This window comes from Myotis lucifugus, unplaced genomic scaffold (assembly GCF_000147115.1).
Source record: "Myotis lucifugus unplaced genomic scaffold, Myoluc2.0 scaffold_6, whole genome shotgun sequence".
Lineage (NCBI taxonomy): Eukaryota > Metazoa > Chordata > Mammalia > Chiroptera > Vespertilionidae > Myotis > Myotis lucifugus.
Window position 1 is genome coordinate 1,950,477 of NW_005871054.1, and position 27,435 is coordinate 1,977,911.

The 27,435-nt window shown below is 35.2% G+C and overlaps 1 protein-coding gene and 1 pseudogene across 2 annotated transcripts in view; one reads left to right on the forward strand and one right to left on the reverse strand.

Annotated features, from left to right (window-relative positions):
* The window catches only part of EHBP1 (EH domain binding protein 1), a 276,286-nt gene that overhangs the window by 225,396 nt on the left and 23,455 nt on the right, over positions 1–27,435 (reverse strand). The window lies entirely within an intron of this gene.
* LOC102430683 lies at positions 19,170–19,733 on the forward strand (annotated as a pseudogene). The gene has a single exon (XR_001345753.2). The product of XR_001345753.2 is annotated as a U6 snRNA-associated Sm-like protein LSm8 pseudogene (transcript).

Sequence of the window (27,435 nt, forward strand, 5' to 3'; positions counted from 1 at the left end):
CATATTAATTTTATTAGTACATTATTCCAAGCACATCTGACTCACAGACTCTATAACAGATGTCTTCTTTCGGCATGAAACTAAGAATTCTTCAGGTAGCAGGGCTTAAAATTTTCACTCCAAGTTTATTGAAAATGAAAACAATTGGATACCCACTTACCTGTTTATTGGATATTTATAAATGCATGAAATCTTGCGTAGTATGTCTATTTAAAAAAAAAAAATTCTTCCCACCCTTAGGTAGCTGCCTAAGATCAGCAGGCAAAGAGAAGGCTACCCATGAAAAGTTAAATAACAAGCTAAGATAAAATTAAAAGAAAATCCACAAGCTTAATATGTAAATCAGTGACAAATCATTTTTCAAACACTCATTGAGGGTCCAGTTACTATGTGTAAAACATTATTCTAAAATGTAGAAATCAGTGATATACACTTACATTTCCATCACTCCAAAAACAAGCAAAAAGATGGATGTTTAGGGACTGATAAAGGAATCTGAATCACTAATCTATCTGAACTGTGGGACACTATAGGCTTATAGGGACAGAGCTTATGTTAAGGTATAATCATTCTGTAGCTCACATAACTGGAAATACATGCCCAATGCTTTAAATTGGTTTAAACAGCAGTATATGCAGCTCTCTTTAATTAACTGTAGCAATTGACATACCTTAAAAGCAGAGATCTGAAATGATGTGCTGTAAGGAGTACTTGTAAGCCAATATTAATCTCTAAGTTTAACCTATTATAGTAGTGTCCAATGCTGTATCTAGATTGTAAGGAGAAGGCTGGGGATATATTACACAACCACATTCAGAAATCCTGAGACAAAAGTGCTTTATGAGCAAAGTTCTAACTAGTTAGCAATATGCCAAGAATAAGCATTGCTGCTGAGTATTATTTTTTGAATGATAGGACATACACACATTCACATTAAAAATAACCCTATTTTAAAGCCATCTGTAGTTTAGATATCTAAACATCATAGTCTACGGCCATACCACCCTGAACGCGCCCGATCTCGTCTAAACATCATAAATATTATTGAAAAACATCTAGTTACTATTCTACATAATTTACAATATTTCCAAACTTCTCTATTTTAATAAGGCTATTTGTCTATATATATTAAAATGTCATTAAAAATCCATCTCTTATTAAAAAAATGGGCAACAAACCTAACCCTTTGCACTCCGAACCATTCTGGACATTGGCTACCAGCTACTCGACGCTACTTTGCGGCGGAAACGTGCATTTACAGACCCTCGTATTATTTAGTATAATTTTGGAACCAAGTAACGTATTATAATGATATTGGACTTATATGAATTGGGTGACATCGAGGAATGTATATTTGCAAAAAAACCAATATTTTATTGTTTATAATTTTGTACAGTATGATAAGTTTTGTAACACTCCCCAATATGCATTGCAGGCTGATTAGTGCATGTTTGACAGTAATAAGTGGTTTGACGCCTGCCACCAGGTGTTTTCCTGTTAGAACACACAATGCAGTCCCGTTTTCTTTGTCCCACATCGGGAATATGTAGTTTATTGTTTAATCCGACACAAAACCCGCTGACATTTCTTGTATATATCTTAGTAATTTTACGATATTTTGATTTAATTTCTTGTGCCATTTCAAGATAAAACTTCAGGGAAACATGCATGTCTCAAAAAGTTGCGTTGAAATAACTCAATTCCCCGTAATCACTAATAAACTGCAATGTCCCCTGAGAGGGGACATCCGAGTGATATGCTAGAATTCCGATGTCCCCTGAGAGGGGACAGCGGAGTGCAAAGGGCTAAATAGATACTTTTCAAAAGAGGACATTCAGAAAACCAAGAGACATATGAAAACATGCTCAAAGTCACTAATCATCTGAGAGATGCAAATCAAAACGACAATGAGGTACCATCTCACACCTGTCAGAATGGCTATCATCAACAAATCAACAAATGACAAGTGCTGATGAGGATGCGGAGAAAAAGGAACCCTTGTGCACTGCCAGTGGGAATGCAGACTGGTGCAGCCACTGTGAAGAACAGTATGGAGTTTCTTCAAAAAACTAAAAATGGAACTCCCATTTGACCCCATGATCCCACTTCTAGGAATACTAGTATATCCCAAGAAACTAGAAACACCAATCAGAAAGGATATATGCACACCTATGTTCATAGCAGCACAATTTACAATAGCTAAGATTTGGAAACAACCTAAGTGCCCATCAGCAGATGAGTGGATTAAAAGACTGTGGTACATCTACACAATGGAATACTACGCTGCTGTAAAAGGAAGGAACTCCTACCATTTGCATGAGCATGGATGGACCTGGAGAGCATTATGCTAAGTGAAATAAGTCAGTTGGAGAAAGATAAATATCACATGATCTCACTCATTTGTGGAATATAATGAACAACATAAACTGATGAACAAAAACAGATCCAGAGACAGAGAAGCATCGATCAGACTGTCAAACCTCAGAGGGAAGGCAGGGGAGGGTGAGGGGGAGGGGGAGAGATCAACCAAAGGACTTGTATGCATGCATATAAGCATAACCAATGGACACAGACACTAGGGGGGTGAGGGCACGAGCGGGGTGTAGGGTGGGGGAGGCAATGGGGAGATAAGGACACACATATATATAATACCTTATTCAATAAATATAAATAAATGAATAAATATCCATCTCTTAAAAAGCTTAATACTATAAAATTGTGCCTAACAAATTTATTTTTAAAAAGTTTACACTCAGATATTTTCACATAATTATAAAATTTACATCTTTATTTGTATATTGATAAACTTTTTTAAGTGAAACTAAAGCATTTCATACCTTATATTATTCAATAAATATTTATTAAAATTTTTAGCAAATTAAGTTAGGTTGTGAACTTTAGTATGTGGCTAGTATATACACATGATCTGAAGCAGATGATCTTGTGCACTGAATTTAAATGAATACTCCAGGTGTGGCTGCTGGGTAGTTCGGCCTTGTTTTGCTTTCATTACTATCAAATAATCTATCTCAGTGAAATTGATCTTTACTTAATAAACCTGATTACAAATATTTTTTCATATAATAAATCAAATTTCAGTTTTCTAAAACAGCTGAATTGTGTTCTATTTAAAGAATTACAAAAATCAAACACTTAATATTATGTTATCACATAAATGCAAATACTGTGTGTTGGTAGATAAAAGAACAGAATGGGAGTGAAGAAAATGAATGGAATTTATTTACTACTAAATTAGCATTATGACCTTGGGCTAATTTCTGTATCTTGATACCCTCACTTTCTTTATCTGTAAAATGAGGGTAGAGAACTTTATGATTTCTAAGCCTCCTTCCAGCTCTAAATTTCTATGATTTGATTATTTGAATTAAGAAACCCACATTTGCCTTAAGGAACTAGCTTCTAAAATTATAAAATAACATAATGGTGGGTTGTAACTTAAACAACAAAAATATTACAATACTAATTTGAAATATATTGACTATAAGAAAGCAATGCTTTCAAGATAAACAAAAGCAGGAGCAACAACTGCATATATCTGTGCTCTTTTAAGTTGGTATGAACAATGAAGTCTACAAAACAGGACACTTCATTTATGGGTACCACTTGCAGAAATATTTACCTACAAAGCTAGAAACTATTGACAAGTAATGAGAATTCAGCTGAAATATTTTACATCTTACTTTTGAAATGGAGTTCTGGTATATTCTGTATAACTTACATGTAGAAACTAGAATGAGTTAAAATAAATGATCATTAAAATTGCAACATAACAAAAGTGTGCACAGGAAAACAGCCAGCCATATATCCTTTAACACATTACCAGTCACATAATACGTATATGAATTAACACTATTTTCTTTAAAATTGTGAAATTCTCTCAAGGCTTAATGTTCAAACATGTCACCAGCAAGCACCTGACTAATAAAATACAACTTTACATGAAGGCAAACACTTTAATTCCTATTATTAATCTGATACAGGTGTTACTGGAATTCAATTTTCTTTCAAAGGTGTGTTGTTTTTCAAAGAACATCCAACCACCCACACATTATTTAAAAAACAAAACAAAAAATTTTTTAAAAACAAAACAAAACACACACACAAAAAAACACCTTTGTGCTAGAAATTGTCCCAAGACTATATTTTGACATTTTTAGCAACTTGACAAACCACTCTGTTTGCTTTCTTCTGCCAATACAAATCAAGCCAAGGAGAAATTTCTTCACTTATTTCAGTCAATGTCAAAAGACAACACTATGTCAGGGTAAAGGTCATTCATCAATAATGCACCCTATTGCTACAGTTGAAATAAAATGTTCGTCTGGGCTGTGTTTCAAAGACAGGCCCATTAAAACCTATTTAATAAGACCTATAAAACTAGGAGGATGTGGGAAGATCAAGAAATATAAAATACACTTTTCCCACCAAACTTTGTTTGCCAATATCCTATAGCAAATTAAAGAAGGTATAAACTTTAGGTAGAAGGCATGACAAAGGGTTTTTTTTTCTAGTAGTTTTTATAATCTCATCTTTTTTAAAAATGTGCAGGAGTGCCACCCTACAGGCATCTGTGACAGCATCACGAGGTTTTGGATTTGGTGTAGGTGGTTAGATAAAGTTGGACATTGACCAGTTTTGTGTATGATGAAAGGCACCAGGCTGGAACACCATATTTGGCAACTGGGTGTGAGACTGCCAGTGCAGTGGGTTGGAAGAGGCATGCATTGGCACTGTGTGGAACTAGTAGGCTTTGTAAAAGGTTACTGCAGTCTTGACTTTGGCAGCTGTCTTCTTTAAGTGATCATGAAAAGTTAAGAGTGAGATCCAGAGTCACACCTATGAAGATCAGAAATAGTGCATGTTTGAAGCACTGCCTCTCCTTTATAACATTAGGTTGAGAAAGTGTAACATTTTATTTTTTTCTAATCCTCACCCGAGGATATTTTTTTTTTCATTGATTTTCAGAGAGAGGGAAAGAGAGAGAGAAACACGGATGTGACAGAAACACATTGATTGGTTGCCTCCTGCATGAGCCCTGACCAGGGCCCGGGCCAGGGAGGAGCCTGCAACCTAGGTACCTGCCCTTAGCCAGAATCAAACCCGGGACCCTTCAGTCTGCAGGCCGACACACTATCCACTAAGCCAAATTGGCTAGGGCGAAAGTGTCACATTTTAAAACATTCAGCTAACTCTCAACTCTCAGGGTGGCATTTAAATTAAAACATCAACAGATGTAATTATATAAATGAATGAAGCAACTTTATAATACTTAAATATGAATATCACCAGGTTGAGCCCCAAACTCTTTGTCTACCATACACACACGTCTGTGTCTTTCTGGTGTACATTCTGAACCTCTGCCTCCAAAAGCAATTTATGATGACTACTTGGTCTCAGAACACTTTTATTGATGGCACTAAGTACTACTCTTATGCTATCCTTGACTCAAAGCAGTGCCTCAAACATGCACAACTTCTGGTCTTCAAAGATGTGATTCTGGGTCTCACTCTTAACCCTTCAGGATCACTTAAAGAAAGCTGTCAAAATCAAGCTATTTCCATAGCTCCTCTTCTTTTCACAGTGATCCCTCCCACCTTCTTTCCCCACCACTACTAAATCAAATATTCTTTGTCATCAGAGCTAAAATAGGACCAGACAGAATTATCCAAGCATAGTTGAGTGATATTTCGCAGATCTGTGCTGCAGTGGATAGTGTGTCGGCCTGCAGACCGAAGGGTCCCGGGTTTGATTCTGGCTAAGGGCAGGTACCTAGGTTGCAGGCTCCACCCTGGCCCAGTATCACAGCATGTCTTCAATATTTGCAATCAAGTACTGAAATTCTATGATCAATTGGGTTTACATTAAATATAGGATTTTGTTAGAGATCACCTTACTGGTGAACCATCAGAAACAGGTACACAAAATCTGAACACAAAGTTATGTAAAATAATTTGTTAGTAATAAAATAGAAAATAATTGTCTGAATTAAAAGCAGGAAAAGATGCCTCTTAAAATAAGCATAATAAAGTTGAAAGAAAAAGTATATAGTTAAAGTGAATTTTCAAGCTTCTAGATTTTGCAAAGTGTTCTGATATTTTTAAAAACAAAAGTTCGATTTATTTTTTATATAGTAAAAGCTCATAACATGATTGTTGCTCTGAATGATCATATATAATACCCTTCCCCCACCTACACTATTTAAATTTAGGTGTTTTTTTTCTTAATTGAGAGAATTTTATTTCTAATAAGGAAATATCACAAACACATACTAATTATGACAGCATTCCCTAGTGGGCAGAAGTGGGGTAATTTAAGAAGAATCTACAAATATTTGAGATGACATTGGAATAGAAATGTCCATATAAACCTTTAAACGTGTACTATTTTATCAGCTGGAGTATTTTTAAGCAAGGTCATAAAACTACTACAAGATTATTCTATAATTATAAAATATTATTAGCATGTGAAAAAAAAACAATTCAAAACTACTTAATTTAACAAGAGGCATTCTTCAAAAACGATTTCTCCCCACACTAAATCTAAACCGTCACTAAAAGAAAAGCAGAAAAGATTCCCTGACAGTCCTCAATCAAAAATAAATTAGTATTTTGAAGAAACCACACCACTCCATCCCCCAAAATCAAAACCTTAAAGAGTTGCCACTTAAATATTTAGCCAGTGCTCTGTGAACCATTTTATATTAAAATTGGATAGTTCTAAACACCACACATATAAAAAGTATTGTTTGACACAGTGCTATTTTGATGATAAATTGCAATCTATAGCTCAAATAATTCTACCCAGGGATTAACATTTCAGAGGCTGAGCCAGAGATTATGTGTGTGGATCTTGAATTTCATCATCTCCCTTTGGCACAATAGCTTATTCTTCCTTTTTTCATCTATTCTCTCATGAAGGGTCAGGAAAGCTTAGCCTTGCTGTTGCATTCATTTCATCTCCACATTAACCAGATACCTTGCAGTCTTTAGTTCTTATGTGTTATTCCATTACAAATACTATCCTGAAGTATAGTATGGCTAATGAGGTTTGTACCAAATCAAAGGGTGCCATCAAGTGGTTATAATACTCTAAACAGCATTACACTAAATGACTATTCCAGATAGGCTTTCTTCAATATAGGCAAACTGTCACTCCTCTATGAAAAAACACATTAATGGAGGTAAGGAATAGGGAACTATCCATATTAACTTTTGTTCTTTATTTTCTATCCTTCAGGGATTGCTTTTATGCACAATATACTAGTATTTATAAAGTACAATTTTATAGAGCCACAGTTAGGATTAATATTTATGTCAGCAGATTATCAAATGATATTTGTTAGCCACAATTCAAGCATGACAGCACTACTGGGAACTAAACAAATTTATCAATCAAAATTCATGACTAGATTGATAGGAGCTTATTTTTTAAAATAAGCAGTAACAGTGCACATACTTTAAAGAAAGACAGTGTCTTGTCAGATCTGATCCCTAATACTAATGAAAAACTGCAAGACTATGAAATAGAACCAGTATTATTTTATCTATTTCATGCAGTCATGCCTAAGGTCTAACAAGAAATGTAGTAGTTGGTATGAGAATATATTTTCAGACTCTTGGAAAACTTTCAACAGTCTATTCAAAAGGCCACAGGGGTCATTTAGAGTTCTGAAGATAGGAATCTAGAACTGCTCTTAGAAAACACACACAAGATAACATGTAATTCAAATGACCCACTCTGTAGAGCAGACTACTTCTTCGAACCATCCTGCACCAGGGAAATCTCACACACAGGCTTAAAGCATCTTCATAACTTTATACTTCATTCTACTGCAGAGAAAGCAAATTATTCAAGTTCAGAGAGGAGACAAGATATAAGATCTTAAATCATAAAAGCTAACTTGATTTTTAGAAGATTTAAAGAGTCGTGACAATTGAATAAAAATTCCAGGCAAACTTAAAGATCTATATGATAGCATTAATTATTTTCTACAAAGCTGTTTCAGACTGTCTACAAAAGTATTTATCATATCACATTTTCCTCTAGAGCAGTGGTTCTCAACCTTCCTAATGCTGCGACCCTTTAATACAGTTCCTCATGTTGTGGTGACCCCCAACCATAAAATTATTTTCGTTGCTACTTCATAACTGTAATTTTGCTACTATTATGAATTGTAATGTAAATATCTGATATGCAGGATGTATTTTCATTGTTACAAATCGAACATAATTAAAGCATAGTGATTAATCACAAAAACAATATGTAATTATATATGTGTTTTCTGATGGTCTTAGGCGACCCCTGTGAAAGGGTCGTTCGACCCCCAAAGGGGTTGAGACCCACAGGTTGAGAACCGCTGCTCTAGAGCCTTACCGCTCTCCCATCAAGTGGTGGAGTCTAATTCCCCTCCCCTTGAACCTGGACAAGTTTGTGACTGGCTTGTAACTAAGAGTGTGGGAAGAAACTAGCTGGGCTAGGTAAGAAAAGGTGATGCAACTTCCACTTGGAGAGCTGAAATAGTCACTCCTGAAGTCTTCAGTTGCCACAAAAACAGTCCAACTGCCATGAAAGAAATCCAAACTATCCCAGAGAAACTACATGAAGTGACAAAGTCCCCCTCCTGTGCTCTAGGCCTTCCCGTGTCATGTTCTAGCCCAGCGGTTCTCAATCTGTGGGTTGTGATCCCTTTATAGGTCGAACGACCCTTTCACAGGGGTCGCCTAAGACCATCCTGCATATCAGATATTTACATTACGATTCATAACAGTAGCAACATTACAGTTATGAAGTAGCAACGAAAATAATTTTATGGTTGGGTCACAACATGAGGAACTGTATTTAAAGGGCCAGAAGGTTGAGAACCACTGTTCTAGCCCCAAACACCTCAGATTACTGCCTGAGAGACTCCAAACCACAACTGCCTTGCTGAGCCCTTCCTGACTCACAGAAACTGTGAATAATTGAACAGTGACTACAATCTGGCCTATCAAACTGGATCACAAGTAGCAGAAAATTATCATTGAGTTCTGGAGGATAGTCGGCAAATTTTAACCTGCATTGCTTATAACAACAGCTGTCACTAAAAGACTCCTGAAATTTTTCTAAGTGTCTAAAAATACATTATCATACCAACTACTAGGTTCCTTGTTAGACCTTAGGCATGGCTGCATGAAACAAATCAAATAATACTGGCTCTATTTCATAACCTTGAAAGAAGTGAAATACATCATGGTAACAACAAGCAGAAGGATCAGAAAAATGAGTTCAGCATCTCTGGCAGATGAGGAAAGGATGATGTAGTTTAGAAAGTAAGAAAAAACGTTTAATTCTTATGTTTTATTTTGGTCAAGGAGTCAGATGCCCTGGAAAAGACTGAACTGGTATTACAGGACCTTATAGCATGGAGGAAAAGTTTTAAAATATTTTAGGGCAAGCCACATAAAAATACTAGAAACCATATGGAATTTAAAGAACAAAATAAACAAACAAAATTGAAAGAGACTCAGACACAGAGAACAGACTAATGCTTGGTGAGGGGAAGTGGGTTGGGGGACTGGGTGAAAAAGGTGAAGAGATTAAGAAGTACACATTGGTAGTTACAATACAGTCATGGGAATGTAAAGTACAGCATAGGGAATATAGTCAATAATCCTATATAATAAAAGGCTGATATGCAAATTGTCCCCACGGGCAGGAGTTCAACCCACTGAAAGTTAGATGTGTGCTGACCACCAGGGGGCGGTGTGAAACATGGCGGGCATCGGCAATGCGGTGCTGACAGTGGGCGGCAGTGGAGGCGCTGCTGGCCCCAATGGGCCCTGAGGAGAGCGGGATGGTGGAGCAGGTGAGCGGGCGGCGCCAGGCCTAGGTGGGTGTGAAGGGAGGCCCCACTGGCAGCCGGCAGCCGCTAGGGACGCTACCTGTGCACGAATTTCATGCACTGGGCCTCTAGTATTGTAATGACTGGGTATGGTGCCAGGTGGGTACTGGAAATATTGGGAGGAACACTTTTGTAGAGTATATGATTGTCTAACCACTATGGTTACACCTAAAATACAAAATAATACTGAATTTAAATTAAATGGGAGAATTTTATGATATGTGAATTATCTCAATAAATATATTTAAATTTGCTTCCTAATAAGAACCTAAAATAAATTTTAAAAAATACTATAAATCAAAGTAAGAAAAAGTATTCTTATTTCCTTTTTCATTTAAGACATTCAGAACACTAAGTTTTATTAACAGAAAGGAAGGATTCCTTGCACACAATCTTGATCATCTAATTGTATAAGCAGGTTCAACACCAAGTACATGGCTATCAAAGTGAACCTAGCAGCAATTAGCCTGCCATTACTCAGTAAAACTTTCAGCAAGATTTCAATCGTGCAATTTGGGGAAGGGATGTGCAGCTCCCCGACTGTCAGGTAAGGGCTTAAATGAGAACATGACACTGGGACAAGGGGGCTCATATGTCTACCTCACCCAATCCTGAACCACAACATAACCAAGGAAAAGCCAGAGATATGTCCTTTCCTTTCCTATCCTCATTGTTAGGAACTCTGAAGGTTTTTCCAAAACTTTTCATCTATGTCTAATTTCTACATCATGGTGCTTTCTAGAGCCTGTCACTAAGATAAGTGCTCGGGGAAAGCAATATTTGTTTCTTTCAACTCCCAAACTAGAATTTTCCTAGCTATTAAGCCTTATGTATCAAGACCCAGATAGTGGCTTCTTGTCTAGCTCAGCCAAGATGCCTAACTGCACAACTTTGGACTCAAACAGCTGACTCACTCTGAGTCTACGATGGTTCCAGGATTGGCTCAAAGGCAGCTGAACTCTATTTGTCAAATGAGTGTTAACTAATGGAGGTGGAGCATAATGAAGGTAGGAGGAGATGCCTGCCTCCAATCCACTGGCCTCACTTCACTCAGCTGGAAGGCTTAAACCACATAGAACAGAGGATCTTGGCCTAAAATCAGGACATTCTGTGCACATCATCTTAATGGCAGGATCACAAAAAAGGCAAAGAGAAAAGCTTCCAGATGGCTTCTACTAACAAGTCTAAACTCCAAACCATCTTCTCCTCTCCTTACAAATACTTTTTTAAAAGTGTGGCATGTCATTAGAACTCTACAGTAATAGAATTTTCAAGTCTCTGTTCTATTGTTTTTCATCAGGGGTAAAAAAGGCCACATGCAAATTCATAACATCTTGTATGCACTAGTATCTTTTACTGCTGAATTTCTATGAATAAATATGTTAAAAATTGCTCAAAAATACTGCTGGTTTTAAATGTTGCTAGCGAGATATTAGAGGTTTGTTTTGATAGCTGACTAGTTTATCAGCTTCCTCCCTCCAGTTGGCAAAAAATAGAATTGAAAGCAACTTTGGTTATCTTTTTTCCTCACTCATTTAAAGGTAGCTAGCAGGAAGTAAGAATAATAATTTAAATGGCTCTAGCAATGTAGAAGACAGACTGCAGTATACTACTGTGACTCAATAATAACCATACAAATTACATGCCTTCAAATTCATTCAGTATAAAGTTAAAGTTTAGACTATTTTTTAGTTTATAGAAACGAGAACATACAAGGCTGTGGTTATTTTCCTTAACTCCCAGAAGTCTCCTCATTGTCAAGTAACATTCACCTCAAAGGACATACAGTTGTAGGAGACACAGTAATAATTTATTTCTATTCTATTAATTTTAAATAGAAACATCTATTACAATGTAAAAATATTATGCTACTGCTCTACTTCCTTTAGTTTTAAGGTATTTTTGATGAAATGTATACATTAATTTAGACCTCTAACAAATTTAAAGTTTTAAATATTATTCAAAAATGTTAACTGGGGCTATATGCTAGTGCCTTCCATTTACTGTATACAAAAAGGGTAGATTTTAAAAAAATAAAAGGATCACTACTACCTAAAGTTATATAGTAAAAAACTGGGTTATCCATGTGAGAAGAGGTTTTGCTGCTTGCATTATGTCCCACACCTATTTTTCAAAAATTATAAAAAACATCCAGTAGTCTTTAAAGTATTGGGGGCAACAATTCATTGAAAATCTGATTTTTTTTTAAAGACATTCATACACAAACTTTTACTGACATTTTAAAGAGATCGCAATCCTCTGAAGTACAACCATGCAAAAACCCCTAAGGGTCCGAAGATTCAAGGTTAAGAACCTTTGTGTGGTGAGATAGCAAGCTGGCTGTGGCATCTGTCACCAGTGCTGCCCGACTATTCAGGGAAGGACAATTTCAGAAATCCAAATGGCTGGGTAAGTGACTCTATACTTTAATATATTCTTTCTGAAACCTTTTTGCTTATAAAGACCTGCTCTTTGATCAAGCAAATTCATTTCCAAATCTGGTATTCAAGAGTTTCCATGACCTGGTCCTTTTTAACCTAATCAATTTCATGATTTCCTTACTCTCTCCTCAAGTTTTCCTTCCATGCTTATTATTTTCACCTCATTTGTAAAGTCTCTCTCTGCCATTTATTAGTAGTATGTATTGAATTCTTACTATATACCAAACACTATGCTAGATGCTTTTTATGTCTTTAATAAGTATCTCTAATCCCAGCTACTATTTTGTAAAATTATCTCTTTTACAGATGAAAAGCTAGAAGTTCTGAAAGGATAAATAAGTATAAAGTATAAACTTATACTGTTAGTAAATATAATTCAAATCTAGGTCAAACTGAGCCCAAAGCCTTATTTCTCCCCCTATCTAATGCTTCTCCAACTTTTCCTCTCAATTACCCTTAATAGTAAAGGACTAGGATGCATACCTGGGAAGTATAACCAGAAGCAGCTCAATCAAGACATGGCATTTCTTTGAACTCATGTTTCACCTTTAAAATTCACATTACTTTTGCCTCTTTTTCTGAAATAATTTGTGGAGATGTCATTATAAAAACACCTTAAAGTATATATTAGAGAAGAAAATTTATAATGCAGAAAGAAAGAAAATGACACACACCTCTAGGGATAAACACAGACATGTTTGAAAATCTACTTCTTAAACAATCTGATAAATTAATCTATATTAACTTATATACCTCTCATTTCTATTATATTTTTCAGCTATTGTTATACATCTATCATAGTACATATCACTTGATTCCTGTTATATGTCTGTATATCTCAAACCAGACTTCAGTATCTGAGTATGGATATTCGTGTGCATTCCCTGTAGTAATTAATTAGTACAGGTAGACTCTAAACACAGTGCCTAGGACAATAAATGTTTAATAAGCTAATAAATGGTAAAATGCATGGGCCTCAGAGTCTAAAAACTTCAGTTTGAGACCAGGCTAAGCTGTTTTCTATGTGTTCTTGGGCTAGTCATATAACATCACTGAATCAAAGAAATTATAATAATATCCACTTTAGAGAGGTTTCTAAAGGATTAAATGAGGTATTTATGTGAAAACATTTTGTATTCTTTAACAAGACTTATCATTATTTAAGGTTTATAAAATTTATTGATCAGTTGATATAAGTTTAATTTCATTTTAAGAGACAGGTGAAGTAAGATCTTAAAGTTAATATATCACATCAGCCTAGCTAAATAAATTTAGAAAGAAAAGTAAACTAATAAATCCCAATAAAGTATACCATCTGTTTAATAATCTAAGTATCAGGGCACAAAATTATTTTCATAGTGGTATACATTTCATAACATATAAAATACTGTTTTATACATTCATCCACGCCCCTCAATATTCCAAATCTTTAATTTGCCAAAAATACAAAAGCAGATGACTCTAATGTTCTCAAAGCCACCTCCTTTCTGCATCAAAATTCTAATTCAGTCGGTCCAAGTTGGGGCCCATCCAGGTATCTGCATTATTAAAAAAGGACATGGATGACTTTAAGTGAATGTTGACTTAAAACTCACATCAACAGTTATTTACCACTATTATCCATCATGTGGACCATGTAAATTTGTAGATTCACAGCAATTATATAGTGAATTTTTAATTCCTTAATTATATAATTCCATTAAATGGCTGTAAATTACTACAACCCTAGAAAAATGAATTACTCTTTTTAAGATAAAATATTCAAAGAAGTCATTCACTGAACTATATGTCGGTCCACAAAGAAGCCACAATCTCTCTTACCTCTGCTCAAGAAAATCCAGTCACCTGCAGCTGACAATCAGAGTACTTAATCTCTTATCTGAAATCTCTTATTTGGATTTTAGGAAGGCAATAAAGTACCTATGCCTATATTACAGTGTCTAGATTACAGCACACTCCCATCGAGGTCTAAGGCAACACCCCATAATCAAACATATTATTTCTGTAGCAAAATTAATAAACTTTCACTCTAAGTGGAATAAATACTACAAATAGCCTCACTTCCAGTCAGGACAGGTTTTGCCACCAAATGAATTTGAACCAAATTTCCAAAAAATAAACTTTAAAAGAATCTTTAGATGATAGAAGTTTTGGATTTTGAGGTTACAGAGAAAGGATTGTAAAAACTTTATCTTTTAGGTTTCAACTTACAAATCATTTTCATTGGAAAGCTTCCCCTAACACACCAAGATTGAATTAGGTACTCTTTGTATGTACATATTTAACAGCCTATACCTCCTATCTTAGTGGTTGCCTGTTTACCTCCCTACAGACTGTAGGATACCTGGAGTCAGGGGCCACATCTTTTTCACTATTACACTCTCAACCACTACCACGTATCTGCCACACAGTATTCATTTAATAAACAGTAAATGAATAAGCAATTATGGGAACTAAGACTTTAGTGAAATTTTATAATATTAGCATATTTGCTTGATCTGTAAGGTATGCTTAACATCCATGAAGATGCATCTCCACATAATGAACTGGGAAAAAGTCAGAAAATCCAATAAAAAGACTATCCAATAGCATACTCATTATGATAGTATAAAAAACAGTGCTTTGTTGCTGCAAAGTAAAACTCTTGCTTAAATTGGTAAATATGTTCTACCATGCAGTGAGCTTTCTTGTTGTTTTGTTAATGGTTTCTTTTGCTGTGCAGAAACTTTTTATTTTTAATGTAATCCATTAGTTTATTTTCTCCTTAGTTTCCATCGTCCTAAGAGCTGTACCAGTAAAGATATTGCTATGACATATGTCTGCTATTTTGCTGCCTATGGATTATTCTAAGATTTTTATGGTTTTCCGTCTTACGTTTAAGTCCTTTATCCATTTTGAGTTTATTTTTGTGTATGGTGTAGTACAGTATGTTCTTAATGGAAGTTTGAACCTCCTCTCCACCCATTCAGTATCACTTTCACAGAAGAAATGTCAACAGGGAATGATCAGGTTCAAGAAAGTTACTGAGTCATATTCTAGCAGGTAGAACATTATAATAGGTAGGCTATAACTAGGGCTATAATAGGGCAAATGTCCTACCCTAAAAAAGCTGGGCCATCTCTGATTGGTACTCAGATTATAAATTATTGTATTGGTTACATGCAGAAGGAATGCTTCTAATTTTTGAGATGTAGGTTGTGGTATTTTTGTATGTACTATTCACCCTTTGGACCTTTGGAAAAGTGGTGATTCATGAGAGGCTTCCCCCTCCTCTGGCAACCATCAGGTTGTTCTCTGTATCAGTCTGTTTTGGGTTATTTGGTCATTTGTTTTATTTTATATTCAATATGTAAGTAAAATCATATGGTATTTGTCTTTCTCTGTCTGACTTATTTCACTTAGCAAAATACCTTCTAGGTCCATCCATACTGTCGCAAATGGCAAGATTTCTTTTTTTTTTTTAATGGATGAAAAATACTCCATTGTAGATATATATCACATCTTCTTTATCTACTCATTTATCAAAGGTTGCTTCCATATCTTGACTATTGTAAATAATGTTGCAATCAACATAGGAGTGCATATATTTTTTAGAATAGTGTTCTTGTTTTCTTCGGGTAAATACCCAGAAGTGAAATTACTGGATCATATGGTAGTTCTATTTTTAATTTTTTGAGAACCCTCCATACTGTTTTTCATAGTAGCTGCATCAATTTACATTCCCACCAACAGTGCACAAGGATTCTCTTTTTTCTGCATCTGTACCATACTTGTTAGTTGTTGTTTTTTTAATAATAGCCGTTCTGCCAGGTGTGAGGTGATATCTCAGTGTGGTTTTGATTTTTATTTCCCTGATGATCAGTGATGTTGAGCATCTTTTCCTGTACCTTTTGGCCACCTGGATGTCTTCTTTGGAAAATGTCTATTCAGGTTCTCTGCCCATTTTTTAATCAGACTGTTTATTTTTTTTTTATATAGATTTGTATGAGGTTTTAAATATATATATATATGTTTTGGATATTAACTCAAAATATCTATTTTATACAGGTATCATTTGCAAATATCTTCTCCCATTCAGTAGGCTTCCTTTTCATGTTGTTCATGGTTTCTTCGCTGTGCAAAATATTTCTAGTTTGGTGTAAAGCTACACCAGTTTAAATGGAAGAAAGCATAAGCTATAGTCTTAAAAAAGATATCCACTCTTTAACCAGCCATCAGAGTGAGATTCCTTGGCCAAGAGGACACAGGAAAAAAAATAATAATTTAAGAAGAAAAGAGGCATTTATATCTATATTTTTTCCTTTGAAAGAAAAAGTTGAGGTAACTTATCAGAACACAACTTTCTGAGATTAAGATACTGACGAATTCAGAGGAATATTCAAACTTAAATTTAATAAGGCCATGTGATTTTTATATTATTTACATTGTATTGCTTGAGCTATTATATTATCTCTATTCCTGGTATAATCTTGCCAGGTAAATTTGGTTGGATAAGCAATCTTGTTCAACATAATCCAATAAAAGAAAAAAAAAAGAGGAGGATTTATAGTATTACCTTGGAATTACCATAATTAATATCCTATCCTATCCACTTAAAAGGCTTTTGGAGGTAAGATCAAATGAATAGCAATAAACACACTGAGAGCCAAACTGCCCATTTTACTGTTCACATGTAGAAACAGTGGAAAAGATTGAATAGCTGGCCCCCAAAAAACACATTTTGAAACCCCAGTGATCTCCTCTAAGGAGGACACAGCATCTCAAGTTAATCATAAGACTATTTTTAGATTTTTTAAAAATATATTTCTTTATTGATTTCAGAGAGGAAGGGAGAAGGAGAGAGATAGAAACATCAATGATGAGAGAGAATCATTGATTGGCTGCCTCCTGCACACTCCACACTGGGGATGGAGCCCGCAACCCAGACATGTGCCCTTGGCCAGAATCGAACCCGGGACCCTTCAATCCGCAGGAAGACTATTTTTAAATCTATTGGGTTAACAGTTAAAAAAAATAGAGGTCTACTGATCTTCAGTAAGGAGCTCATGTTTTTTTGTTTTGTTTTTGGTTGGTTCCAATTTTTTATTTATATTCTTCCTCTCAATTATTTCATCAAGAATGTTGACTACTCTAAATTCACCATTGCCCTTACGTGATCTTTCTTTCCTCTGCTTAGAATGCCTTTTTTGCATAACTCCAAAGCTCTTCAGCCACTTCCTCCAGAAAGTCTTTCTTGACTTTGCCTTCCTTTGCAGCCCTAAGGATATTTTTTTTCTTGCATTTCTTTCTTTTCATATATTACACCCTCACTAGTTTATATACTTCAGGACAAGCTACTTCCATCAAATATAAGTCTCCCATGGTTTTTAAATGATGTGCCATTATTTTATACTAGAAGCCCGGTGCACGAAATTCGTGCGGGGGGAGGAGGGGGTGTCCCTCAGCCCAGCCTGCACCCTCTCCAATCTGGGACCCCTCTCACAATCCAGGACTGCTGGCTCCCAACCACTCGCCTGCCTGCCTGCCTGATTGCCCCTAACCGCTTCTGCCTGCCTGCCTGATCACCCCCTAACCACTCCCCTGCCAGCCTGATCGATGCCTAACTATTCCCCTGCCGGCCTGATCGCCCCCAACGGCCCTCCCCTGCTGGCCCGGTCGTTCCCAACTGCCCTCCCCTGCTGGCCCGGTCATCCCCAACTGTCCTCCCCTGCCAGCCCGGTCACCCCTAACTGCCCTCCCCTGCCGGCTGTCGCCCCCAATGGCAGTCGGACATCCCTCTCACAATCCAGGACTGCTGGCTCCAACCACTCGCCTGCCTGCCTGCCTGATTGCCCCCAACTGCCCTCCCTGAAGGCCTGGTCACTCCTAACTGCCCTACCTGCCGGCCTGGTCGCCCTAACTGCCCTCCCCTGCAGGCCTGGTCACCCCTAACTTCCCTCCCCTGCCAGCCTGGTCACCCCTAACTGCCCTCCCCTGCAGGCCATTTTGTGGCGGCCATCTTTGACCACACAGGACGGCCATCTTGTGTGTTGCAGTGATGGTCAATTTGCATACTGGCAATGACTAATTAGCATATCTGGGCTAATTAGCATATTCCTCTCTTATTATATAGGATAGTGCTAAGAAAGAACAAAACACTACCAGTTATAATTGTGAAACACCCAAAATGTAAGATGATCCTAATTTCAGAGAAGTCAAAATATGGGAAGGAGGAGAATATTTATATAGGAATCAAAATTCTGCAAGTCTTAACTGACTCTGTATCTTCAACAGTAACAAAATGTCTAGGCATATAGATAATGCACATTAAATGTTTGCAGAATGAATGAATGAATGAATGAATTCAACTTAGATTTATACTTTTCATCAGTATGCATTTTTATTTATTCAAAAACCAAAAAAAAAATCTAAGAATAAAAATTTTTAGATTTTTAAAACTAAGACCTATGGATATAATTTACAAATATACTAGTTCTGATTTTAATTGAATAACTACAGCACCAGGAAGAAAAACTTTTTTGTTGTTTTCTAAATATAACTGTTATGATTTCACATTAAAACACAGCCTGGGGTCCTGGCCAGGTAGCTCAGTTGGTTAGAGTGATGACCCAATACATCAAGTTTGTGGGTTTGGTGTCCAGTCAGGGCACATACAAGAATCAACCAATGAATGCATAAGTAAGTAGAACAATAAATCGATGTTTCTCTCTTTAAAAATCAATGAAAAAATAAAATACATGATGGGGCAAAAGTAGGTTTACAGTTGTTTGCATAAAAAAATTACAATTATTAATAAATATAAGAATAAATTGGGGGAACTCTCGAGGTATTTGCTGTGGGCGGCTAGTGGGCTGCTGGGGCTGTTTCAGCTCCTTTTGCCGCCCGCGCCTCTGCGCTGCCCCGAGTGTCGGCCGAGCACCATGACTTCCGCCCTGGAGAACTACATCAACCGAACTGTTGCTGTGATTACTTCAGATGGGAGGATGATAGTGGGAACACTGAAAGGTTTTGACCAGACCATTAATTTGATTTTGGATGAAAGCCATGAACGAGTGTTCAGCTCTTCACAGGGAGTGGAACAAGTGGTACTAGGCTTGTACATCGTAAGTGGTGACAACGTTGCAGTCATTGGAGAAATTGATGAAGAAACAGATTCTGCGCTTGATTTGGGGAATATTCGAGCAGAACCTCTGAACTCAGTAGCACACTGAGGAAAAATTACATACATTGGACGGCTGTAAATCTTTGTACAGAAACTGATTATTCTGAGGATGATGTGTGGAATTTTTATAAATGTGTAATTGTGCAATTTTGACTGTATTGATTAATTGTGATATGATATGTAAATTATATTTTTACACTTTGTTGAATAAAGATTTTTTTTGTCTAAATCAAAAAAAAAAAAAAGAATAAATTGTGTTTTGCGTGCTCACAACTGTAAACCTACTTTTGCCCCCCACCTTGTAAAACCCACAATGTCAATTACCTGGGTGAACAAGCATTGTTATATTATAGTAGGTAAAAAAAAGAAACATGTTATTTTATAGTATCCATTCTTGATGATCTGCACTAATAATAGGGATATGGATGGTAAATAATCCAAAACAAAGGATAGTTTAAAACTCATTTATATTTGTTTTTGAAGTACATTCACATAGTCATACTGTGAACAGAAAAACACAAACATAGACTGTCAGGCCCAGAGGTAGATATTAAGAAATTATCAGCACTTGTTTAATTTCAGAAAACAAACTGGCTCTTATTCTTGGATTAAATTTTCATGGAGAAGCTATCCTATCCAAAGCTGAAAACTTTAGAAAGATTAAAATATTTTTAAGTTTAAATTTAATCTAAGTGAGATGTTTGTAAGTTGTTATTCATTTAAGATAATCATCAAGTCTAGATATCAATGAGAGGCATAAATGGTATAAAGGAGTGGAAAACTAAAATCCTACAACAATAAATTTGGAAATCTAGCTTCTTTTCCTTTAAAATGATCAAAGTAGTTACCCATTACTGAACTAGATGCTTTACATACATTATTTCTAATCTTTAATAACCTATGGAGTAGATATTTATACCATAATTTTCATACCTGAGTGCACTGAGGCTATAAAAGATTAAATAACCTGTCTAAAGTTACAAAGCTAGCAGTAATAAAATCATTTATGTATAAGTAGCTTTCTGGTCCAAAGAAGAAAGCGCAGAAAAAAATGGGAAATCTTCTCGGTAACCAGAAACAAAAGAACCAAAAAGAGGAAGACAGCATTATCTCAATTTACACAAAGAGGTTGGAAGGTTGCTTTGAGAAAAAATACTCAGAATTCTAGGAACTGATAAATTCTGGGATTCCATTTTGTAATGTCTAGCAGCAGTCAAGTAATTAATCCCAATAGCTTTTAGCCTGAAAATGCACAATAATTAAAGACTACCTTTACTAATCTAATACATATATCCCTCACAGGTTTCTCACTAAAGAAGACAGATTAAAAATTATCTATGATTCTATAATTTCAAATTATTTTCATCTTTGTCACTAAGGGAAGTAGTTATTGCACAGAAGTTAAGAGTGAAGACCATGAAGAAGGACAAAATGGATAAGATCCTGACTTCTTAGCTATATAACCTTGAGCAAGTTACTTAACCTAAGTAACTTTCTTTATCTATCTATAAAATAAAGATATTGATATCTGATTCACAATTATTGTAATGAGTAAATGAGATAATGTGTATAAAATATTCCACATAATATCTGGTATACAGTAAGTGCCAAATAAATTTGTTAGGGTAATATGCTTTGATGACCTCTATGTTTTATTGGGATATTTTATGTTAAGCAAAAACTTAAAATGTTTTTTATTGATTGTACAAGGAAAAGAAAGGTATTAAAATTTCCGTTCAAAGTGTCAGAACACTTTTCAGTGTCTGGACAATTTACCAAAAACCTTTAACAAAACCCAGATTTTACAAGAAAAGACAAACTTTAGTCCTTTGAAATTCACTAGTTCTTCTGTACATAATGTGGAAGCACATTAAAATGTAAGACAGAGCACAACATTTGTAATATATTATTGTTACAGTAATAGAACTATTCCTCCAGACTAGAGTCAATTTCATCATTCACCACTGAGGGGAGCTGCAACCTAAAAAAAGGTTTATATAGACTCCCAAGGTTATTTTTAAATTTTCTCACACCTCATAATATTTGTTTAATAAAATTTTAATATATTTTAAATTAATTTGATAAGCATGCCTGAATTCTCTTTTGGAGACTTTACAAGGAATAAGAAGGCTCATTATATCCATGGAATAAAATGGGAGATCCCTATCTATATCTTCTCTGCTTTTGCTACATAGCACTTGCTAACATACTATATATTTGTCATGTAACATACACTATATATTTGTTATCTAACATAGTACATATTTCTCAGACAATAATTTTTATTCTCTCTTTCCTTCACTCTCCCCCCCACCTCACACACACACACACACACACACACACACACACACACACACACAGGAATGTAAGCCCCATGAAGATTTTTTTCATGGTTTATACACCACTCTACAGTATTTCTAGCCTAAAACAGTGCCAAGCACAAAATACATGCACAGTGAATTAATTGCTACTTAATGAATAAATGGATATTGGCTCATTTATTTGAAAGGTTAAAAACACATTAGATAATGTCAAATATAATAGTCCCTCTCGTCCAGAGTTCACTTTCAAGGTTTCAGTTACTTATGGTCAACTGCGGTCCAAAAATATTAAATGGAAAATTCCAGAAATAAACTATTCATAACTTTTAAATTGTATGCCCTTCTGAGTAGCATGATAAAATCTCGGGCTGTCCCACTCTATCCAGCCAGGGAGTTAATCATCCCTTTGTCCAGAGTATAGGCTATCTGCCCATTAGTCATTTAGTAGTCTTCTAGGTCAGTGGTCGGCAAACTGCGGCTCGCGAGCCACATGCGGCTCTTTGGCCCCTTGAGTGTGGCCACGAAGTTTCAATCGCACTGTACGTGCGTGCCCACACGTGGTATTTTGTGGAAGAGCCACACTCAAGGGGGCTGTTCTAGGTTATCGGATTGTAGAGATATTGCAACATTGTGTTCAAGTAACCCTTTTGCTTATTCATAATGGCCCCAAAGCATAAAACTAGTAATACTGGCAGATATAACAAACAAAAACTGTAAGTGCTTCCTTTAAGTGAAAAGGTGAAAGTTCTTAACTATTTAAAAAAACACATAAAAAATGCATGCTAAGATTGAAAAAATGAATCTTCTATCCATGAAATTGCCTAATTCATATTAAACTTTATCTTGGGTATGTATGTACAGGGTTCCATATTATCTGTAGTTTCAGGCATCCACTGGTGGTCTTGGAATATATCCCCTGTAAGTAAGGGCGGACTACTGTAAAGCAAACTGCTACTACCTGAAAAAATGAAATGTTTACATATACTGAATTTTGGTTTAAAAGAAAATATCTAAGAGCCATTTTTTAATCCTATAGATGAGAACACAGACAGATCTCATGAGAATGACTTGTTTAATACACATTTATAGTAGAATCCCTCTTAAATGATCTGAATGGCACAGAGAGTTGGTTAATTAAATGAAGTAGTCGCCTATTAACCATGTTGACACATGTGGGGTTAAAACCAGGATGTTTTATTGACAGCATGGGAAGTATGAGGTAATCTATGTAAATTAAGTAGAGGTAGATCAGAAGAACTTCTATGTAATGGCAAATGGGATCCTTCACATACTATCTCTCTGCCACTAGAGTCTACTTTTTAAATTTTTCTTCTATACAGTTGATGGATTTTTAGGTAATCTCTCTCTCACCCTCTCTTTACTTTTATTAGCATTTATCTTATGCAGAATTTACTCCCAGGCCTTATGTTTTCGTTTCTTCAAGGATTTTTTTTTTTTCTTCTGTGCAATCTCTTTTCTGGTTTGGGAAAAATCTGCTCTTTTTCAGCAGGATCATCTCAATATGGCAGGGAGAGCTCATGTATGGATTAATCCACTGATGAGCTCTGTAAATTCTGCATCACATCTTCAGACCATTGTTCACCTGGGTGTGCTCAATGACCAAATAATCTAAACCCTGAAGTTCAGCATTACTGTTCGCATTTTTAACCACGTGCAGCAAAAATTCAGCACTCTTTTTGGGCCACTGACCCTGCAACTCCAGCCTCACTGTTTGGCCTGGACGCATCTACCAACTCCACTACTCTAGTAACGGAATGGCACACATTGCTTCTGTAAAGTGACATCCTTCAGATAATGGTTGGCTGTTCAGATATTCATAACCTTGATGACCTGGGAAGTTTCATGAGTGTTCTTAAAGTGAACACAAAGATTTGAACCTCTTGATTTGCATGATTTTGTGGGGTTTTCTGGGTCAAGAGAATAGCAAACCATTTTCAGGTGACCTCAGGATGCTTACAGGACGAGCTATAATTCCTCCCTTAAAAATAATAATCTTTACAGGATTTCTAACAGTTAACTATAATCATTCACTCTTTCAACAAATATCTACTGAGTACCTATTACACAAAAGGCATTATGTAAAAAAAAATTTTTTGTGGTATATACAGACATATATAGAACAGAACTTTTCCCGTTAAATTTACTTATCCAAGCAGAGGTCCTGTTTAGCATCTCAGAAATTTGACCTCAATTTTCCAGAGCACATAAAAAGATTTAATACCCAGATAGGAAAGAAGAAAATTATTCTCAAAATTCATTTATTCCTCTCACTATATAGGAGTTGGTCCAGGCAGAAAGAAATTAAGTTCCTGCCCAATCCTGGTCTATTTTCCGGGAAAGAATACACTATTTTTCTTTTTGTTTTATTTTAGGTTTAATTATACTACCTCATCCTTTGAGATTAGATAGATCACAATTTGGGATAGTTATTCTAATTTAAAGTATGTAACTTATTATATTCTCTTTTAAGTTATATATTTTAAATGATTTGGTTATAACATACATTCATGCTTTTTCCCGTGTATTAAGAACACAGCAATTTCACAATACCTCCAAAATCTGGTAACTATATACAATATAAGTAAATATGATAATGGATGTATTTAATATTTACCTTTCTCTCTTTAACAACTCTTTTAAAAAATAAACATGGTGCTAGTAAAATAGACAAATCCCTTATTGTCTCTAAAAAAAACACTTGCTATAAATATAGCTATAAGCCAGTAATAATAAAATCATAAGAAATTCATCTAATAAATGTTATTTTATTGCATTTGGGTTCCTAGCAAGCATTATTAATTATTGTCATCATTATTGACAGCTGAAAAACTGCCTCCCTCCCACATTCTGATTAATTTTAATTTTCTTCAAATTAGATCTTCAATACCTAGATTTCTCTCTAAGTTTTGCTACCTCTTAAAAGATGGGTATACTTTTTTCATACCCATAACTGAGAAATTAGATTTCCGCTAGAATGACTAATATCTTCCTCAACATGAAAAGCAAGTTTATACCACAATTCAATTTTCCATTTTTAAAATAAATTAAACTACAGTTGACATACAATATTATGTTGAATGCAAGAAATGTTATTCAACATTTACATACCTTTCAAAGTGATGACTGATATAAATCTTGTAACCATCTGTCATCTGTCATCGCACTGACTTATTTTATAACTAGAAGGGTATACCTCTTATACCCTTCACCTTTTTTTCACCCACACAAGTTAATTTTCTTTTCTTTTTTTTAATTTGGCATAGAAAGTAGCTATTATAGAAACAAGAAGTAGGAGGCAAAAAAACTGTTGTGCTAAGAAGTTCAGAATAAGAAACTCACAACAATTCCATTCCAGATTTAAAAGTATACAGAAAATACATATAGAGATATGGATTTTTAAAGAAAGATATAAATTAGGGAGATATTAATTTATTCCAAAATGGTATACTAGGTAATTATTTTAAATATTTAATTCTTCATGAACTTGAAAACCAAAAATTTGATCTACAAAAAGGAAATTTTCAAAAAGTTAATAAAATATTTCTATCAACTGAAACAAAGTCACAAACCTAGGAAAAGCCCTCTGAGGTCAGTAAACAAAAAAACTTTACTTTTTAGATGAAGAAACTAAGTCCTAGAATATAACCTACTGAAGGTCACCAGCTTTGAAGATACAAAATCAGGATTTATAGTCAATTCTAACCCAACCAAAAGTTCATGTTTTCTCTATACTATGATATGAGAGAAAGAAAAATTTATTATTTTCAAATAAGAGTATGAAGCAGAGCCCTAACTGGTTTGGTTCAGTGGATAGAGCGTCGACCCCCGGATTCAAGGGTCCCAGGTTCGATTCCAGTCAAGGGCATGTACCTTGGTTGCGGGCACATCCCCAGTAGGGGGCGTGCAAGAGGCAGCTGATCGATGTTTCTCTCTCATCGATGTTTCTAACTCTCTCTGTAAAAAATCAATAAAATATATTTTTTAAAAAAAGAGTATGAGGCAGAGAGTCAAGAGACATTATGCTATTAAAAAGCATAATGATGGCTGAGAATCTCCACAAGTCCAGTGTTTTACCCACTACATAACTCAGAGTTAAGGTTTTTAGAATCATTGGATGGCATAGAAAAATTTAACTCTAGTAATAGTTTAAAAAAATGTTGGTTTTATTAGTTTTATAAACAATATGAATAATAGTTCAAAGTCATCTATATTATGTTTCTTGAATTTTTGTAAGTCTAATTCATTAATAAACATTTGTACAGAAGGAATGCTAACATATTTTATTTTCCGTTTTCCTGCTAACGACATTTCCTTACCTCACAGTCACATTTCTAGCAACTTCAACTATTTGAGTAAGAAATATACAAATGAACAAAATGAGCTTTAATAAATATCATTAAAAGGATATCAAATATACTTTCTGACTTGAGAAACACGTAACTCCAAAGGAAAAGGATAATTCAAAATATACCCTTTTATCTCATGATCCGTTTAACATCTCTTTCATTTAAAATTTTAATATTTCTCTATTGATATTTAAAACACCTTTATAAAATATATAACACAGAATACCATATAGTTTTTTTTTTACTTCCACCTTTCAATAGGTTAGTTAGTTCATAACCTATTCTTTTTTTTCTTTTTTTTAAAATATATTTTATTGATTTCTTACAGAGAGGAAGGGAGAGGGATAGAGAGTTAGAAACATCGATGAGAGAGAAACATCAATCAGCTGCCTCCTGCACATCTCCCACTGGGGATGTGTCCGCAACCCAGGTACATGCCCTTGACCGGAATCGAACCTGGGACCTTTCAGTCCGCAGGCCGACACTCTATCCACTGAGCCAAACCGGTTTCGGCCATAACCTATTCTTCAAAAATTTAGAACTGGTATGCTTCCCTATCCTAAGAGTAATTGGGTTGTAAAAACACCTTTCTAAACAAATATAAAGTTACCATTTTTTTTACACATTTTACCATTAATTACAACCCAAATTTAATTCTTTCATACATCAACTTAACAAACAGACTTTAGATTCGATGTATAACACAACCATGCACATTGAAAACTGAAAGAACATACATTGGGGAGAAGTTCCTGATGTGAGAATGAAAGCTAGCTTTTGAAGCTGTAACTAATTTCAAGAAATCTAAGTCTGTTTGTTTTTAAAACTTCAGTGGCTATTCAAAGTATAATGTTCAAATCTATCACTACAGAAAAGCCAGAGTGTTGTTAACATGTGTGAACCTTCAACATGATATTGGCTTGATATCCAGCCATCAGAACTCCACCTGCTATGCTTGGACCTGACCTCCCTCCTAAGCTTCCCAGATCGTTCAGACTAAAAATGGCCCAGTTACTGCTGGAAAAAGTGTAAGAATCCTTTTATCACTGAGATATAAAACAAGGTCATGCAATATGCTAACTTGGGAAGGAAATATATGCTGCAAAGCATGTTAAAATCTGTTATAAATATATTATAGAACTTTAATGCTGGTCATGATAACAATGACGATAATTATAAAAACTAATATTCATTAAAATTAAGTATTTAATCCTCACAACAACCATTATGGCTGAGAAGTTAA